This window comes from Ipomoea nil, unplaced genomic scaffold, assembly GCF_001879475.1.
Source record: "Ipomoea nil cultivar Tokyo-kokei standard unplaced genomic scaffold, Asagao_1.1 scaffold2537, whole genome shotgun sequence".
Lineage (NCBI taxonomy): Eukaryota > Viridiplantae > Streptophyta > Magnoliopsida > Solanales > Convolvulaceae > Ipomoea > Ipomoea nil.
Genome location: NW_017618965.1, coordinates 292939 through 314115, shown reverse-complemented (window position 1 = coordinate 314115; position 21177 = coordinate 292939). Strand labels below are relative to the sequence as shown.

Sequence of the window (21177 nt, the reverse complement as noted above, 5' to 3'; positions counted from 1 at the left end):
CTGCAGGATGCATGAAAATTTGATGGTACCCTCTGAAGGCGTCCATGAAGCTTAACAGGGCCGACCCGGCGGTTTCGTCGACTAGCTGGTCGATCCGAGGCAAGGGAAACGGGTCTTTTCGGCAGGCTTTGTTGAGGTCAGTGTAGTCAACGCACATCTGCCAAGCCGGGGGCTTGGGTACGAGAACTACGTTTTCCAACCATTCTGGGTATTTAACCTCTCGAATGTGGCCCGCGGCCAACAGCGTGCTCACCTCCTTCTTTACAAACTCCCTCCGATCATTGGCGAGATATCGTTTCTTCTGCACAACCGGCCGATGGCCGGGATCTACGGCGAGTCGATGAGCAATGATGGATCGGTTGACACCCGGCATGTCCTCCGATCCCCAGGCAAAAACCAGCCGGTGCTCTCGGAGCACTCTAATGACCTCTTCTCGTACTTCCTCAGGGAGGCCAACTCCAATTCGGACCCGCCTATCCGGCTGATCGGGATCGATCTCGACTTCTTCCAATTCCACAGCCGGCTCAGGGCGAGGTATCATCGTCTTCTTTGGGGGTCTTTCCGTGATCTCATGGACCTGCATCTCACGCTTGCCCATTCCTCTGCAGGCCTGTAGGTAGCAGTCGCGGGCAATTCCCCTATCGCAACGCACTGTGCCTATCCCACTTGGTGTGCGGAATTTCAGGCAGAGATGCTCGATTGAAATCAGAGCTCCTAGATCCTCCAGACCTGGTCGGCCGAGTATAGCGTTGTATGAGCAGGCTAGATTCACCACGATGAACTTCATACTGAGTTTCTGTACGTCGGGATAACTGTCAATCTCAACTGGTAGAGTGATGGATCCTTCTGCCTCCACCGAGTCCCCTGTGAAACCGGCGAGTGGCGTTTTGACAGGGTTCAGCTGTTCTCGGGTCAATCCCATTTTGGCGAAAGTCTCGAGGTATAGCACGTTGACGCTGCTCCCAGTGTCAACCAGGATCCGACGAACGACTACCCCCTTGATGTCCATCGCTATAACCAGCGCATCTCGATGCGGCATCTCTCCCGCAGGCCAATCTCTATCAGTGAAAGTGATGGGCTCTCGGCACACCTTCTTAGAGTTCTCCTCGCGCCCGTACACCGTCCCGACATATAGCTGTCGAGCCCAGGCCTTTCGAGTATTCGCTGAGTCACCACCTTCCAGCCCACCGACTATCATGTTGATAACCGACTTCTGACGCCACTGAGCCTCGTCTTCCTCAGAAGCCGGATGCTTGCCCCGACTGCTCTCCGCGGCGACGGTGAGATCTCCATCCCCCCGAGTGGCCGACCTCCGCCTCCACTGATTAGGAGGCGGGGTCCCTTGCTGGATGATACCTTCCATGATCTTCTTCAAATAGAAGCACTCTTCCGTGCTGTGAGTATAGGATTTGTGGTAACGACAATATTTAGAGGTCTTACCTGCCTCATCGCTTACCGCGTGGTCGTCAATCGGCGGAGGCGGAGGTGGAGCGACTACTTGTATCTCGTGCACTGGCCGTTCGGGAACCGGCCGATAGGGGTGTACGACGGGCCTGTCGTTTAGCCGTCTGACATCGGGTCGCCAGGTCACTTCCGGGCGCCTTTCCTTTGTTTCGGCTCGCGTCCTCTTCCCACCGGCGGATCCTCCGACCTCGCGTTGTCGTTTGTGCTTCATAGCCTGTTCCGTGTTGGCCCTCTTATTGGCCATGTGTATGGCTTCCGCGTAGGTGGCCAGGCGGTTGTCCCGCAGATCTCGGTATAGCTGACCGGACCGCAAAGACTCGATGAAGAAGGTGAGCGCAGTCTGGTCCTCGACTTCCTCAATAGATTGGATATCTTTCTGCCAGCGAGCTAGATAGGTTTTCAGAGATTCGCCTTCCTCTTGGTGAACGTCTCCCAGCTGAGTCAGATCCTTCTGAGGCTTGATGTTGGCCGCGTAGTGGCTCATGAAGCGGTCGGCTAACTCCTCGAAACTGCGAATTGACTTGGGAGGCAGCGCCACTAACCACCTTTGTGCTGAGCCTTTCAGCTTGGGCAAAAAGGCGCGATACATCACCGGGTCTCGCACTCCCAAGACCTGTATTTTTGCTTGATAGCTAAGCAGATATTCGCGTGGGTCTCCGAATCCACCGAAGGTGGCTTGTTCCGGAAATTTAAAGTCGCCGGGTACTTTGTAGGACATGATCTCGGAAGAGAATGGCAAAGTTGTGAGCAACGTCTGCCCAGGGGATTTGGTCTTTCCCCCCATTTGTTCTTTCAGATCTCGTACCTCTCGGGCCAATTGGGCCACGTCTCCTTCATTGTGAGTTTGGTTTCCTGTGGACTCCGTACTTTCGCCGACCTCAGATTGGGCCAGTCGGTCATCGTTGCGCGTTACTCGCTCGGTCCGTCGTGTCCGAGTCTTAGTTCTCCTGGTGCGAGCTCTTTCTCGACCGGTTTCCCGATCTCGGGGTCCTGCTGGTGCGCGGCTGGGCTCCCTTTCTCCTAGTCGTTCTCGTGCAGGCTGCCGCCCAGCATTCGGACCCAGCCTTGAGTGGACTGATCGTACTGGCTGGCTCTCTGCCAGTCGATTTTCCTGTCCGTCTTCCGGCCTCTGGAACAGTTGTTGATGGCGGGGCATCGGCCGAGAAACCGACTGTTCCCTCACTCCTCGACTCGCGTCGGCGAAGGCTCGTCCGATCGCGTGGAATTTTTCCGGGGTGAGGGGTATCATAGGCGGCTGCCGATTCACCGGTGCCGTTTCATTTCCTTGACTTTGAGCATTTCGTTGGTTCAACTGGTCTCTTAGATCTGCCTCTATCCCGTTGTTCCGGTTGTTTGCTTGGTCTCGTTCTTCCGACATGTTTATGACGCTTTTTTGTTCGACTTCGGGACTCGCCCTGCTCAGAGAGTCACGTAGCTCTTTGTATCGATCCCCACAGACGACGCCAGTGTTGGTTTTTGGGTTTTCGGGCCCAAGGAGGTCCAACACAACCTTAGTTGGTGGATTCACCTTTCACACAGGACTGAAAAAGAAATGAAAGTACTCGCAATGGCTTCAAGTGTCTCTCTCCTCTCCGGGGATGAACTTGTTCCTTTTACACGGGTGGAGGAGCCTTTATATAGCAAGCTCCCCCCCCCCCCCTATCGACTTGAAGGCCATTAATGGTCGACTTCAAGGCTAATTACAATTATTGAGCCGTTGGATGCCGTTACCAGGCCGGCCAACGGCTCTCACAGATTTGTAACCGGTCGACCGAGTCCTGCCTTTAGTCCTCCAACGGCTCTGGGTCCTTTTAAATGAAGCTCTTCAATGCTCTCTTAACGGCTCTCCGAACCGAGTTCCTTTCCGGGCTTGGGCCCTGGTCGACTCCTGGACCCGGCCCAAGCTCTCACTAGGCTTCTTCAATCGTCTTCAAACCAAATCTCTCATGCTTGGGCCTGGACCGACTCCTGGACTCGGCCCAAACACTCACTGGACCCCCCTCGATGCTGGCCCACGTTCCTTGTCTTGGATTCCCTTCTTGGGCCAACCTTTCTTGGGCTGGGGATCTCACCCCATCACTTTGGAATTTGGAAAATAAAATATCAAATAAAAAAGAAGAAAAGTGAAAAATAAAAATAAAAAATTGGGCCATTAAAGACAACATTCTTCACAAGATTAAAGACAACATTCTTCAAAAAATCGGTGCCATGCATTTTACCATTGGGCTCCTAAATTAAATATATAGGTGTTGCTAAAAAGGATAGGGTTCATATACACCTCTAGCTTTGATGAAAACAATTATTAATTCTTAAAAAAAAAAAATCTAAAAAACTAAAAAACTAAAAAACAAAGGCATTTCTAATCTCTATATATTAAAATGTATAACTGTCACATTAAACAAATCCAATTACAAAAACGTGGCAATGATGTATATAAAATATTAAATAAAAATAAAAGCAAAAAATAAAAATAAAAGTGTGGACAATTAGGGACAACATTCTTTTATTTTGGAAGGTGAAACCAATAAAGATATTTTATTCATCTCCGATCTCTAGATTAAAAAGAAAGAGTTCTTCCTATCTAATCATCTATGATTTAGAGAGAAAGAGTTTTATCTCTAGATTGGAGATGACTCTCTTCATTTCTAGATCGGAGATAACACTCTTGATTTCTAGATCAAGATCGACATACCTTTTCATCTCTAAATTGAAAATAACAATATCTTAAAAAAAAAAAAAAAAAAAGATTTGATGTTTTTTTATGACTTAATTACCCTTGAAATAATAATCAACAAATATTTAAAGGGAAATATCTAATAAATTGAAAAAAATATTAATGAAAAAGGAAATTGTGCTAATATTAGTAACACTGATTTAAAACTTAAAAGAGTAAAAATATATACTCAATAACTAGGTGATAAAAATTATCTACATTTTTAGACCACCTTTTCAATTATTGACTTTATTAAGTCATCAATTGCTTACCTCTCCAAACCAGTTCATATAAATTATCTACACTTTTATTAGATTTATATCAACATTTCCTTGCAACTTCACATAGCGAGCACACATAAGAAATTGCAGTCAATTTTGTCTTTAAAGCATCACATTCTTTCTCATTAATCAGTTAATAAGAATTAAAAATTAAAAAGTAAAAATTCTTGCATAAGAGTTAACAATGAAATTACATTTTGATATAATTAGTCTGATAACATCTTGAAAGATAATTGTGGAAAATGAAATTTAAATTTTATGTTAGAATCAAAACAAATTTTATATTTCATTATTTAGTTGGTGAAAAGTGTTGTATTTGATTGTACCTGTTAGTCCGTTAGCTCCTAACCGATGAACTTGCGGGATAGTCATCAATATCTTAAATATAAGAGTATAAAATAGAAGAACAAGAGGATAAGAGATTAGAAGGGGTGTGATCTTATTCATCTTCACATCTTTTTATTTACAACAAGTATGGAGTATATATATATATACAACGGTATTAAATGGGCAAATTATTGGTCCACACAATGTTATGTGGACCATAACAGAAAGTACATTTTTAATATACAAAATGTACATTATTTTTGTAATGTATGTACATTATACAATATAATGTATACTCCGTACAAAAATAATGTACATCTTCTGAATACAACGTACATTATTTTTGTACTGAATATATATTATTTTATAGTATAAAAAATATGGTCCACACAATAATGATTGTATTAAATGGATGCAATAACTATATTACCGTTATATACGTTACAATTCAATAATAATGTCCATAATGACTCTGAATTATAACACCCCCCCCCCCTTGGACATTATTTGATAATAATCGTGCCTCGTTAAAAATTTGCTACGAAAACCTTGTAGGAAAAACCTAGATAGGAAAAGAGTACAAGATATATGGATAATATATTAAAATATATCCATGCCTCATAAAAAACCTCAATAGGAAAACCACGTGGGAAAAAAACCTAGTTAAGGAAAAGAGTACATGATATTTGTAAAATCATATATTGTACTAGTTGCCTCATTCAAACTTTACTAAGGAAAAACCCTGTGGGAAAAACTTAATTAAGGAAAAAAGAGTGTAATCGTGAACCTTCAGAGTTCAATCTTCATGATTTTCTTGAGTAGCGTGTTCATCATAACCTTTCTTATGAACAAATAAGTCAATTTGTATCTTCATTCTTTAGAATATTATTGATCTCCCTAAAGACAATGCTCTTCAAGTATTTCACCACCCTTCTGGAGGCTGTGTGAGTAAAATGGATTTTGGTACAATTGTTTTGAACTGTACCAAGTATGACAATATCTGCTAATAGACTTGCTGCTGTTGAATCCTTATCTCATTTCTTATTTGTGTCAATAATCATAAAACAAAAAGTGTTATAAGTAGAGTGATAACAATGTAATAATGGGGTGCAACAAATTTGTACAAATCACATGGAACCAACACATGTGTATTCATATGTTGTAAAAGAGTACAATTGTTAGTTTTTTTAAACTCAATCATAAAACAAAAAGTGTTGATGAATGGGAGAATGGATGCATGAGGTGGTCTCATGAACATGGTTGAATAAGGGGGGATCTATGTAGTTGTGGTTTGATCCATGTAGTTGTGGTATTGTTAAGCCTTTCAAAGGCCTTGGTAGTTTAGGCTTTGTGCCCTTGTAGAGTTAGGCTCTTTAGCCATTTGTTTTGTTAAGTCATTTGGCCCTTTGTGATTTAGGTTATCTTTAGCCCTTGTTATTATAAGGTTATTGCCTCTTGTAATCTCTAGCCATAGGTCACTTTTGGACCTATGGCGTTTCTTGTAAGGCTGTGTGCCTCTTTTGAAGTGGAATGAAGCTCTTGGTTCTAAAAAAAATAAAATAAAATAAAATTATCTTCATGATTGTCAATACTAAAACTTGCCAAAAATTCATAAAATATGCCAACGTGTTTTTTATTTTAAGGCTATAAATCCATATAGGTCATTGATTGCAGTATATTTCTCAAACAAATAATTACCTGGAGTATCAGGTTATCGATCCACAAGGAAGCGGGACGTATCAAGCACTAACTACTAATCCTATCGAAAAAAGTGATTGATCAATTCTAAATGTTTAACTAACTAAAAGAAAACAAAGTAGCAGGGTGATGAAAGCAATACAGGAAGAATGAGCTAGATTCCTGGAATTCAAGTGTTTAATCACCTAGTGTCAACCTAAAGTGCAATATTAAATCTTGGTTTAAACAAGTGAAGAATGCAAATAAGGGAAGGAATTACTCCCATAATTCCAACCTAAAAACGTGAGTGGATATTCATTCCCATGATATAAACACTAATACAATTCAAAACCAAACATTTAATATAAAACCTTAAAATTACTATCAGATGATGGTCAATACAGTGAAGGATAGCCAAGAGGGCTTTTATGTCCTTTCTCCCTCCTTGGGTAGTTACAACAATCACCATTGTATATAAGCTCGCTGCTATTATCTTTATGTTCATAATAACAAATTCCATTTCCTCTTCCCACTCTCCTGTCTCTCGTTGCATGTGACACCAACCGTCATGGTATCAGAGCTCCGGCATAACCACGCCGCTGCTGTCACCGGTGACGGCAACGCCAATCACGTTATTACACCGGTCAACCAAGCTCCGATTCTTCCCGTTCCGGAGATCAACCATGCAAGAGAGTTCAACATCTCAGACTTAATGGAATCTAAATACTGGAGACTTAGAGGATCCTCTCTTCCTAAACGCCAATGATAGTCTATCGGCGATTCTCGTAACTCCGCCGTTAACCGGCAGCTCAAACTTGTTTTCTCATTAAGATATGGTTTTATACTTGTTTTGAATGTTTTATGGCGTTTGTTAGTATTTTGAAACCACCGTAGATCAATTGCAAAGGCAAGGGGATGTCCTAAGACAAGTTTGGAGACAAAAGGGAGTTGGAGTGTTGAAACAGAATATTCGACGCGTCCAAAAATTCCAGTAGCCGAATTGTCCGAGTCATCGAAGACTCGACGCATCAAGACGTTGCAGTGCCGTTTTCGAAGAGCAATCGAACACTCGATGAGTCGAGTGAGGTCTCGACGCATCGAGAAGTTCGAGTAGCTGATGCAAAGTTTGTCGTCGAAGGTTCAACGCGTCGAGACTTTCCAATACGTAGACTAAAGAAGGACGTCTGAGCTTCTGCTATAAAAGGCCCATCTTCCCTCAACCCTAGGGTTTTATCAAGCTGCGTTTTAGAGACAAGAAAAAAGGAGATCAAGAGCTACAAGTTGTCTTGGGAAGACAGAAGAAAAGCTATGAAGATTTGGGAGAATCTCTTGGTCTATTCTATTACTCTCTTTGTTGCTTATAAACTCTTTATTTTATTGCAATGAATACTAGTTTAGCCATGTGTGGCTAAGTTATCTTAGAGATTCTTGGGTAAAGTGTTTATGAACCTACGTGCCTAGTTCTCAGATTCTTTAATATATTGATATTTGGGTTTTATAACTTGTGTTGCAATTGTGTTCTGTATTGTTGATGCTAGTAGTTAATGGCCATAATTACTCGTTTCATAGCTAAACTATCTTTATGTCTTAACAGAAGTTCGGGTATAATTAAGAACACCGACAATTGCACTTAACTGTTGCACCTTGGGAGATGACATATTTGTTAAGGAGTTAATTCTTGATTATTGCACATCGGGAGATGGTAATAGTTAGGATTTTATATTGAATGCTTGTTCTTACATTGTTGGGTGTTTATATCAAGCACTAGTTACTAATTTAATCTTCTGAAGCTAATCCTAACGAAAATCATGGATGGTTACGGGAGTAACTCTTTCTCTTGTTTGCATTCTCACACTTGTTTAAACCCCGATTTAATATTGTTCTTTAAATTGGCTCTAGGTGATTAAACACTGGAATCACATGAATCTCACTCTCTCTCTATTGTTTTCACAAACCTACTACTTTGCTCTTTAAATTAGTTTTACTATTAACTAACCATCCATGATTTTTGTTAGGATTAGCTTCAGAAGAATAAATTAGTAACTAGTGCTTGATAAGCCCCTCTTCCCTATGGATCGATAACCGGATACTACGGGTAATTATTTGTTTGAGAAATATACTGCAATCAATCGCCTTCTCCATCGATTGGAGAAGGTGACTAGTTGGTCACCATCTAAACAAATGATCTGAGTGTTTAATCCTAACACCCCGAGGTCCAAAGTCCAACAAGTTATTCTAAGATGCAGTTCGAAATTAAATTAGTGCATTAATCAATAACCAAGAAGACAAGTTTTAAGAAGTGCAATAAATATTAAAACATTCATTACATTAAGAAATTAAACTTAACTTTGAAAGCTAATAATAATTTGGCTTCGAACAAATTTAGAAACAGTTTAACCATACTGATGCAGGACAAGGAGAATAGGAAGAACACAAACACTAAACTCAAACTCAAAGACTTTCAATTATATTCAAACTTGAAAATCTCAATACAAAAGTTTGTTTAAATAGACAATTAAGAAAACTGAAGAGTTGCAAATATTTAAAACATGCATGGGAACTACAAAATAAACATAATGAGAATAATAACATTTAAAGCTAATTCAAAATTTCCATAAAAAGTAGCCACCAAACTCTATGTCTCTTAGACTTCATGCATGTTACCATTTCTCTATTATTTCCTCAATTCCTGTTCCGCATCAAAATACATTCTCCCTTGGTTGCAAAAGACTCATCCGGAGTCGTCAAAATACAGTGTTACCTCATTGGAGTAATATATGAAAATATAGCAGAGTACCTTCAAATTTCTTTTTTTTTTCTATGAAAAACATATTAATTTTTTTTTTCGTACCTTAAAATAACCATATCTCTTAGGATTCAATCTGTGAGACATTCTTGCAGGCGCAAACTTCTTTCTTAAAAAGAGCATAACCTCCCTGCTAATTGTAAAAACTTGTTTGCAATGAAATGCCCAGGTCCTATGTTTACCGCCATTAGATGTTAACTTGTCTTTGTATCATGACATTTTCTGAAGCTTTATTCTTCAAATCTCTAGAATTCTCTTGATGCCAGTAACCATTAGCAGACATGGGTTGTTTTGGGTACACAGCAGCACCAATGACCTCCCACCTTGCAATGTCTTCATAACTTTTATCAACCTCCATTGTGTACATTTTTGGTTATGTTTCAATTTCCCAGCCAAGGTGCCGATCAAGGACGTTGGAATTGATGTTATGGCAGTTTCCATCATCAATGGTAAGCTTACACACTTAAACGAACATGCTGCTGTAGGCCCTAAAGATGTTGTGTTGGTTGGGACTCCTTCTCTTCTGCATATAAAAGGCGTTGCATATTCACAGGATATCCTACTTCTTCTGCAACTTTAACGTTGAATTCCCCATAGACATCCCCTTCTCCATCATCCTCAACATATTCTTTTTTGAGATTAGCAAGACATTAGAACTCTACACTCGTCTGAGCAATGATTATCTAGCTCCCCACAGTTGAAACAATTTCCAATTATCAGTGTGGTGTTAGAGTTCCGGTATGGTTTCTTTGTAGAGGCCTCGCCACTCAACTTTTTTGAAGGGGTTATTCTAGATGGGTCTGCATTATTTATGGCTACTGGAAATTGCAAGAATTGTTGTAAATAGTGTGCTGTAGTGTCTCATAATTTGAAGACCATGGGTGTACAATTGTTGGCGGCTTTTGTTAGTTGGACTGTGAAACAAATAGCTTCCGCTTGCAAAGCCATATTGTAAGCCTCATCTATGGACCAAGCATGATTTTGGCTCATCTTTTCCTGTATGGAACATCTCAAACCATTTATATAACGAGCAGCTTGTTGTTTCGAAGTTTCAAAGAGATTGCAACATGCCCCTAGCCAAAAGAACTTTTCAGTGTATTCAATAACACTCTGGAATCCTTGGAAGCAATTCTGATATTGATTAAACAAATGTTGTTGATAGTCAGGTGGTAGAAATCTACTCATCAAAAATTTTCTCATTTTCCTCCATGATCTTACTGGAGATTTCCCTTGGTATCTCCTATTATTTTGCAACATATCCCACCAGGCAGAGGCTCCCCTCTCAATTTACACGCAACATATTTGGCTTGCTTGTCATGGGGGATTTACAGCATGTCTAAATAGTGTTCCACTTCAAAGCACCAGCCCAAAAAGGCTTTTGCGTCCACATTGCCACTAAAAGTGTGTAGCTCAAGATTTGGATGGTAATGGAGATGTTGTCGATGTCTGTTACTACTCACGTGCTTTGCCGGCGGATTCCAGTCATTGATAGTGCCCGGAGTTGCACCATTACCTTCTAATTGAAGATTTATATTTGCAAGAATGTTAAGAATTTCTTGAAACTCGTGATTAACATTCTCACTCTATATTTGAAAAGCTGCCCGAAGGCAATCCATTCCACGGTCACCGCCGAAAGATGGGTTGTTACCCTTGTTGTTGATACCGCCTTGTGCCATCTTGGGTCGTGACAAGTGGAGAGGGCTATGCCGCTATCTCGATTGTCGCCTAGGAACTTGAGACTCTGAATACCAACTGATGCAGGACAGAGAACAGGAAGAACACAAACACTAGAACTCAAACTCAAAGACTTTCGATTATATTCAAACTTGAAAATCTCAATACAAAAGTTTGTTTAAATAGACAATTAATAAAACTGAAGAGTTCCAAATATTTAAACATGCATGGGAACTACAAAATAAACATAATGAGAATAATAACATTTAAAGCTAATTCGAATTTTCCATAAAAAGTGGCCACCAAACTTTGTCTCTTAGACTTCATGCATGTGACCATTTCTCTACTATTTCCTCAATTCCTGTTCTGCATCACATACCATACTAAATTAAAAGATAGATAAACATTGTGGGAAATTATATGCAACCTTTTTCATCTGTGATGATGGTAGGTGAAAAGCGAAAAGGCCAAGATATTTTCTTCATGACTTCATTTCCCATTTTCAAATTAAAAACAATGAGTTCTTTGGGTGTCTAGTCATTTCTGGTCTATAGAAAAAGAATTGTCTTTAGCTAGCTAGTTTGGATGTGATGCTCTTTATTATTTCTTGATTTAAGACATCACTCCTCATTTCTAGTGACCTGTGACAGCATGTCACTTGGTTTCCAGCATGCTCTGACAATGTTTTGACTACTTCCGGAGGGAATTAGGGACCAGCGATCTTGCCTTCTTTGTGACCACCAGCAGGTCACCGAGGAAGTCGTTGGAGAAAGCAACCAATTGGTCGCCTTCTCCGTTAATTGGAGAAGGTAACCAGTTGGTCGCCATCTAAACAAATGAGTGTTTATTCCTGACACCCCTTGGTCCAAAATCCAACAAGCTAAGCTAAGATGTATTCCAAAAAAATCTACTAAAAACATCATATTAAATCTTGGAAATAAATCCAATTTAAATTGTTAAAAAACTATATATACAGAAAAGAAAAATTTGCAATGATCGCGTGCAATGCATGCCGCAAAAACAATGAAATTATATATATATATATATATATATATATATATATATATATATTGTATTGACATTAAAATTTTAAGTTATTTCCAAATTAAATTAAATATATAGTATTGCTAAAAAAAAGAATAACAGTCAAATATGTCTTCAAACTTCTATATAATTTTTTTTTTAAGAATTCAAACTAAAATGAAAAAGGTACGCGGGAAACACTTAAAATGTATACCTAAATTTATCAAAAAAAAAATACATTTGACATTTTTAAGCTGACATTTTTTGGGTAAATTCACACTGTGTGAAAGTGACATCCTCTTGAATTTATAAAATAAAATACTACAAAATAACCCAAAAAAAAAAAAAACTGTAAGCAACCTTTTTCATCTATGATGATGGGAGGTGAAAGAAAAAGAATTTCATCTATACACCAAAGGTGACATTCATTGTTCCAGATTAAAGTAGTCCTTTTCATTTCTAGCTTATATATTGATGATAAAGATGCTACGTTTATAAAAATTGATAGAATTATATAAACTATAAGAAAATTAGTAACACAAATAAAAATTGAAATGCAAAATACTCAATAACTATGTCATATAAATTATCCACACTTTTAAACTTAATAAAAACATTTCGTTACATTTTTGCACATAACACGTAAGAATTTGCAATTAATTTTGCTTTAAAAAATCAAATTCTTTAAATCTTGCAAATAAGTTAAGAATCAAATTACCTCTCAATACAATTAAATCATATACCTTCTAGCTACCAGGACTATGTGGTCTAATGGTACCCGGGTTGGACTTCCATTTGGAAGATTATGAGTTCAAGCCTCAGTGGAGGCGTTATTGGTTCTTTGTGTTTCAGTAGGTTGAGAAAGTATTGGTTCTTTGTGTTTCAGTAGGTTGAGAAAGTATATGAACAGATACTACAATGTAATAGAGCCAGTAACTTTCAAAAAAAAAAAAATACCTTCTAGCTCATTTTCTGCCGAGACAAGGCTAACCATTGCTTCATTAGTACGATTAATTTTTCTCTTACACACTACATAAATCTCTAGTTTTGATGAAAACAATTATTAATTCATCAAATACATAAATAAAAACAAAGATATTTCTAATCCAGACCAAAATATGTAACTGTCACATTTATCACATCATTTCCCAATCAATTTTCAATTAGAGACACGTGTGAGTGTCTTAGCACACTTTGGAAGTTGTAAAATAAAATATAAAAGAAGAAAAGAAGAAAAAAATTGGGTAATTAAAGGCAAGATGAGAGGAGTAAAATAGCCAAAAAGACAGATTGAGATGCAACTGTCTATGCCAAGTTGCCAACTGTATTACTTATCGAACATTAATTTTATCTTTTTCATTGTTATTTATTTAATTTAAGAAAGAAATTATTATTGCCAAATATGACGAATTATAATCAAACTTCTTTTAATATAATAAGTAATTTGCTAATAAATATCAACCTATTTGAAATTCCAATTTAATCCAGTCACTAAACAAAACCTTCTCATTTATATATGTGGGGAATTATTTCATTTTTTAGTCACTCAATTTTAGTAGCAATTTTACTTTTAATCGTCAACTTTATTTGCTTCTATTTCGGTTCTCAACTTTAAAAAAATTTCTCTTTTATTCATAAAGTCCAGTGAGGTGTCGACGCGTCGAGAAGTTCGAGTAGCTGATGCGAAGTTTGTCGTCGAAGGTTCGACGCGTCGAGACTTTCCAATACGTAGACTGAAGAAGGACGTCTGAGACTTGACGCATCGAATGACCGTGGCTGTTGTTTGGAAAGCATTGCGAAAATTTCCTAACTTATTCATTTTGAGCTCCTACTATAAAAGGCCCATCTTCCCTCATCCCTATGGTTTTATCAAGCTACGTTTTAGAGACGAGAAAAGATGAGATCAAGAGCTGCAAGTTGTCTTGGGAAGACAGAAGAAAAGCTATGAAGATTTGGGAGAATCTCTTGGTCTACTCTTTTACTCTCTTTGTTGCTTGTAAACTCTTTATTTTATTGCAATGAATTCTAGTTTAGCCATGTGTGGCTAAGTTATCTTAGAGATTCTTTGGTAAAGTGTTTATGAACCTATGTGCCCATTTCTCAGATTCTTTAATATATTGATATTTGAGTTTTATAACTTGTGTTGTAATTGTGTTCTGTATTGTTGATGCTAGCTAGTAGTTAATGGTTATAATTACTCGTTTCATAGCTAAACTATCTTTATGTCTTAACGGGAGTAAGGGTATAATTAAGAACACCCACAATTGTACTTAACTGTTGCACCTTGGGAGATGACATATTTGTTAGGGAGTTAATTCTTGATTATTGCACATCGGGAGATGGTATTAGTTAGGATTTTATATTGAATGCTTGTTCTTACATTGTTGGGTGTTTATACCACGGGAGTGAATATTTACTTTTATTGTTTTAGGTTGGAGATTACGGGAGTAACTCTTTCTCTTGTTTTCATTTTCACACTTGTTTAAATCCAGATTTAATATTGTTCTTTAAATGGGCACTAGACGATTAAACACTGTAATCACAGGAATCTCACTCTCTCTCTATTGTTTTCACAAACCTACTACTTTGCTCTTTAAATTAGTTTTACTATTAATTAATCATCCATGATTTTCGTTAGGATTAGCTTCACAAGAATAAATTAATAACTAGTGCTTGATAAGCTCCGCTTCCCTATGGATCGATAACCGGATACTACGGGTAATTATTTGTTTGAGAAATATACTGCAATCAATCGCCTTCTCCATCGATTGGAGAAGGTTACTAGTTGGTCACCATCTAAACAAATGATCTGAGTGTTTAATCCTAACAGCCCGAGGTCCAAAATCCAACAAGTTATTCTAAGATGCATTTCGAAATTAAATTAGTGCATTAATCAATAACCAAGAAGACAAGTTTTAAGAAGTGCAATAAATATTAAATCATTCATTACATTAATTAAGAAATTAAACTTAACTTTGAAAGCTAATAATAATTTGGCTTCTAACAAATTTAGAAACAGTTTAACCATACCATACTAAATTAAAAGATAGATAACTGTGATGATGGTAGGTGAAAAGCGAAAAGGCCAAGATATTTTCTTCATGACTTCATTTCCCATTTTCAAATTAAAAACAAAGAGTTCTTTGGGTGTCTAGTCATTTCTGGTCTATAGAAAAAGAATTGTCTTTAGCTAGCTAGTTTGGATGTGATGCTCTTAATTATTTCTAGATTTGAGACATCACTCCTCATTTCTAGTGACCTGTGACAGCATGTCACTTGGTTTCCAGCATGCTCTGACAATGTTTTAACTACTTCCGGAGGGAATTAGGGACACGCGATCTTGCCTTCTTTGCGACCACCCGCAGGTCACCAAGGAAGTCGTTGGAGAAAGCAACCAATTGGTCGCATTCTCCGTTGATTGGAGAAGGTGACCAGTTGTTCGCCATCTAAACAAATGAGTGTTTATTCCTGACACCCCTTGGTCCAAAATCCAACAAGCTAAGCTAAGATGTATTCCAAAAAATCTACTAAAAACATCATATTTAATCTTGGAAATAAATCCAATTTAAATTGTTAAAAAACTATATATACAGAAAAGGAAAATTTGCAATGATCGTTTGCAATGCATTCCGCAAAAGCAATGAAATTATATATATTCTATTGCTATTAAAATTTTAAGTTATTTCCAAATTAAATTAAATATATAGTATTGCTAAAAAAAAAAGGATAAGAGTCAAATATGTCTTCAAACTTCTATATAATTTTATTTTTTTTAAAGAATTCAAACTAAAATGAAAAACGTACGCGGGAAACACTTAAAATGTATACCTAAATTTATCCAAAAAAATATATATATACATTTGACATTTTTAAGCTGATGATGGGAGGTGAAAGAAAAAGAGTTTCATCTATACACCAAAGGTGACATTCAGTGTTCCAGATCAAAGTAGTCATTTTCATTTCTAGATTATATATTGATGATAAAGATGCTACGTTTAAAAAAATTGGTGTATTTATCTAAACTATAAGAAAATTAGTAACACAAACAAAAATTGAAATACAAAATACTCAATAACTAGGTCATATAAAGTATCCACACCTTTATACTCAATAACAACATTTCGTTACATTTTCACACATAACACGTAAGAATTTGCAATTAATTTTGCTTTAAAAAATCAAATTCTTTAAAATCTTGCAAATAGGTTAAGAATCAAATTACCTCTCAATATAATTAAATCAAATACCTTCTAGCTCATCTTCTGCTAAACCTAGACTTAAAATGAAGATTGAACAAGAAAAGGATAAAAAAGAGAGATTAAAATTTAACTGTCTAGGTCAACTGAGACAGGGCTAACCATTGCTTCATTGATACGATCAATTTTCCTCTTACACACTACATAAATCTTTAGTTTTGAAGAAAACAATTATTAATTCATCAAATACATAAATAAAAACAAAGATATTTCTAATCCAGACCAAAATATGTAACTGTCACATTTATCACATCATTTCCCAATCAATTTTCAATTAGAAACACGTGTGAGTGACTTAGCACACTTTGGAAATTGTAAAATAAAATATAAAAGAAGAAAAGAAGAAAAAATTTGGGTAATTTAAGGCAAGATGGGAGGTGAAAAATAGCCAAAAAGAGAGATTGAGATGCAGCTGTCTATGACAAGTTGCCAACTATATCACTTATCGAACATTAATTTTATCTTTTTCATTGTTATTTATTTAGTTTAAGAAAGAAATTATTATTGCCAAATATGACGAATTATAATGAAACTTCTTTTAATAATAAGTAATTTGCTAATAAATATCAACCTATTTGAAATTCCAATTTAATCCAGTCACTAAACAAAACCTTCTCATTTAAATATGTGGGGAATTATTTCATTTTTAGTCACTCAATTTTAGTAGCAATTTTACTTTTAATCGTCAACTTTATTTGCTTCTATTTCGGTTCTCAACTTTAAAAAATTTCTATTTTAGGCATTAATATCAAAAATCTCTTGTATATCTGTTACTAACTTTATTTTAAAATTGAGAATTTCGAATGGGCTTGGGCCGCCTCTACCGACCTTGGCTCCGCAACTATATATTTACACACATAAACTACGGATCCTAAAAGAAATATAGTGTTCATTTTATTGCCGTCGTCTATCACATCGTGTAAGAAGGAGAAAATGAAAAACCCAACTAAGGATCAAGAGGAAGATCGATTTTCTAGCAACAAAAAGATCAAACACACTCATACTTTTGAACTTCATGATTTTCATATCACTCAAACTATAGGGAATGACGACAAGGAAAAAAAGGTAATATATATGAATTATTCAACACATTCTTCTTTATTTATTTGTTAATTTTCATATAAAAACAACTGTCGTAAAGAATCTTTATCGAGTTTTCTTTTGATTTTGGAAGTTAAATGGTATATCTATCATGGTAGATAGTAGGGTTTAAGTTGGAGTATGTTGTGTTTGAATATGTGGATTTTTGTTTGTAGATTTTTGGTGGTCATCCTAGATTAGAGAAACTTTGTCAAGTTTTTACTTATTTTTTGTTGTGAAGTGGAAGATCTGGGATTTTAGAAATTAGGGTTAAAGTTTGAGGCTGGGGTGTTGACATATATATGTGGTTTTGTGTTGAAGATTTATTAATGGTCAGGTAGGACTAGAGAAGCATGGTAGAGTTTTCACACAATTTTTTATTTTATTTTTTATTTTTATTTTGGTAGCGTGATACATCTAGAATGTTAGAGGACACGGTAAAAATTTTAGGATATGTTATTGAAAGATGTGGGTTTTTGATTATAGATCTATTGGTTGTCATGGAGGATTAGGGATTAGGGTCAAAGTCGAAGAAAGTTGTGTCGAACAATGTTTGTTTTAGGTTACAAATCTAAGTAGTAGCTATGGAGGATGCAAAGGTTACTTGAACCATTGAAGGGATAGTAAATGGTAGTTGATTTGGGACTAGATTAGCGTGTTAGGGTGATGATGAGAAATGTATTTTTAAGAGAGGGTTGTAGAAAGATTGCGTTGGGTAACTTATATAGAAGCTGTTCGAAATGGTTTCTAACATTTTGGGCTACAATTGTTGTAGAAAAGTTTGAGTTGTGGCCTAGGGTTGGTTCTTTCGACATCGTATTTATATTGTTGTTTTTAATTCTTCGGGATACTTTTATTGTTGACTTGCATGATATATCATTTCTATTTGGTTATCTTTTGTTTGATATTTATTTGTAATGTTGTGTATCTATTCACTTTATGTCTTTATAAAATTTTATCATGTCAACAAAAAAAGAAAATAGAAAAAAGAAATATCCAAACAAGAAACTTATCTAATAGTAGTAACTTTTTCCTTGTTTTGGCATTTTGAAGTTGATTCCACCGATGTTTGTCAAGCACTTGGGAAAGTGGTTAGGTGAGATTGCAACTTTGAGGCGACCGTCAGGTCATCAATGGAGGGTTCACATACATACGGAGAGAGATGGCGCATATTTTAGCAACGGTTGGGAGACATTTTATAAGGACAATGATCTTGACATTGGTCAAGTTGTACTCTATAAATATGTTGGAGGCATGGACTTTGATGTCAAAATTTTTAACAAAGATGGACTGGAGAAGATGTGGGACTTTGATGTTATTCAAAATGTTAAGGAAGAAAGTGATCATGATGATCTTCCAACCACTCGAGGTACACATTTATGAATTTAAAAACTTCAAAATATTTTTTTTTTGTTTTTTTTGTTTTTGTTTTTGTTTTTGTTTTTGTTTTGTTTTTTTTTTGTTGGCATTTAAAATGAAAAGAAATTACAGGCCAAAAACCTATTTTATTTTTCACGTCCAAGAGAATATGATGAATTACTAAATTAATCAAATGAATCTACATCATAATTAAAAACATGAATACCTTTTATGTAAAATTTTGTGTGCATCTAATATAGTCTATTTTCTGCAATGGTCCATGTGCACTCTCCAAAACACAAAGACCTAAGCCTATCCGCACTTATGCAATCATCTCTCACGTTCAAAATGTCACATCACTAAATTTGTAATTATTCACTATTCACTCTTCATCCATGAGATTTTCTCTCCTCTTTCAAAATAACCCCAATATCACATCAAGTTATTAAAACTTTTTTTTTATCAATAAATTATTAATAATAATTAAAATAATAATAAAAAAATATCTCATGGCATTTATTTATTTATTTTTACAATTCCCTCACTGCCTCACCATCTTGCAATACCCAAAATTTCATGGGTGTGGATGGCCTAATGTAATACTTTTAAACAATATTACTTTCCTACAAATACTCTAAAAATAAAACTATTTTTGAACACTATGGGTATTACCTCATTTATGATTTTAAAACAAATTATTTTAGTACAAAAATAATAATAGGACTGTTTTATGATTTTACAAACCTTGTATATTATATCAACATTTGAAACCAAAAATCTATTTTAGACTAGCTTATGAGCCCGAACTCAAGCTCACACTATTTAATAACAACAAATCTAATTTTATTAAATCCAATAGCCCAATATCTAAGCCCAACCCACTCAATCTTGATCCTAGAATATTCCTTGCATCTCATCTGACCAAGGGTTTTGTGCCCCAATATAATGGCTACTGTAGTCGTTTCTTTTCCTCAATCCCCTCTCTGTTTCCTTTGCCTAAGATGAAGAAAACCAGAGCTTTTCTTAGTCTGAGTTGTTTTGTATGAAAGCTTCCTTCACTTCTTCTTAATTTCATCTTCAGTCCATATGCTTATCTTGTATTTAGACTTGTCTTTGTGTTGTATCTGTCTGGTGGATAAGGTTAAAGGCGGTGGAGTAGTAGGAGATCAGACTTGAAGCATAGGGGGGATTCTTGCTTTGAGGTGGTAGCATTAGAAATAAGGATGCATGCCTGTTCAATGTGTGAGAGAGAGAGAGAGAGAATTATCTGAAGAAAAAAATGTGTTCAAGCCTAAGCCTTAGACTCGTTACGCTTGTAGGCCCTATTTTGGAGGTGTATCCGCTAGAAAACATTCTGAATACTTTATTTGAGGAGTAACCTGGTAGAAAACGTCATGGGTTACTAGGACTGATTTACTACTTTCAATGCACAGTGAAGGTAGTGGTTCTGATTCCACCTTCGTAAAGTGGGAGTTTTTGTGGTGTCTAGTGGATGGTTAATGTTAACCTAGGCTTTCAATAAGATGATTTCTCTGCTCCACTAATGTAATTTGAATTCCTCCATATGTATATGTGATACTTGGAAATACTTTAAGAAATGTATTTAGATTTTTCCCTACTTATTATATATATATATATATATATATATATATATATGTGTGTGTGTGTGTGTGTGTGTGTGTGTGTGTGTGTATATATATATATATACACGCGCGCGCACACACACAAGATTACTAAAATCTTTCATCACAATCATGATTCTTGTTTTGAGCATATGGGCGAGTGTGTGAATGCTTAAATGTTATAATAAGTGTGAAACTTTTTTCTTAAATGTAAATCTTATATTTTGAATATAAAATCTTTTTTCACATAAAGTTAAGAAGTGTAATTATTTTACAGGGCAGAATGGTTCTTACTTGGTATTTTTATTTTAATATTGTGCTCGTCTTTATTTATTTTGAACTTACTCCCTTTTCAGGTCTGGAGTAGTGCTTGCCTTAAGAGAGCGAAGTAATGATTTTGGGTCTTGTAGAACCCGTAGTGATTCCTCATGCAGAAACTTGACCTTTGAGACATTGATGTTGCTTTTATGCATTCTGTTTAGAACTTAACTTTAGAATCCCCTTATTTTGACATGTATGGATTTGGGGTCTTGTAGAACCCGTATTTTGAAATTTATGTTTTGGTGGAAGCTATGCCTTACATCTATTGGTGTGTGGATATGTTTGGCGGCAACACTCTCTTCTTTTAAGGGGTTTTAATATTATGATTGGATGGACCTTATTTTAAGGATATTTATGTCATTTAAATTAGATGTTTTTCCCTTATATTTTGCTGTTAGAATTTGGAGGTGTTATATACACCTAACATGTGTTTAGATTATTTACTTGTTGAAAGTACGTTTATACTAATATGTTATTAATCATTTGGAAAGTGCAATATATGAATAAGTTTTTATTATTTTAATTTTTCTGCAGCACATGGCGAAGGGGCTATCATATCATGAGACGTTTTCTA

The 21177-nt window shown here is 36.3% G+C and overlaps 1 long non-coding RNA gene across 1 annotated transcript in view; it reads left to right on the top strand.

Moving 5' to 3' along the window:
- The window catches only part of LOC109153754, a 94273-nt gene extending 75682 nt beyond the window's left edge, over window positions 1-18591 (top strand). Inside the window, exons 2-3 of the long non-coding RNA XR_002049591.1 lie at window positions 17209-17286; window positions 18355-18591. This is a non-coding gene — a long non-coding RNA (uncharacterized LOC109153754). The remainder of the gene's footprint in view (window positions 1-17208; window positions 17287-18354) is intronic.
- Window positions 18592-21177: the final 2586 nt, after the last annotated feature.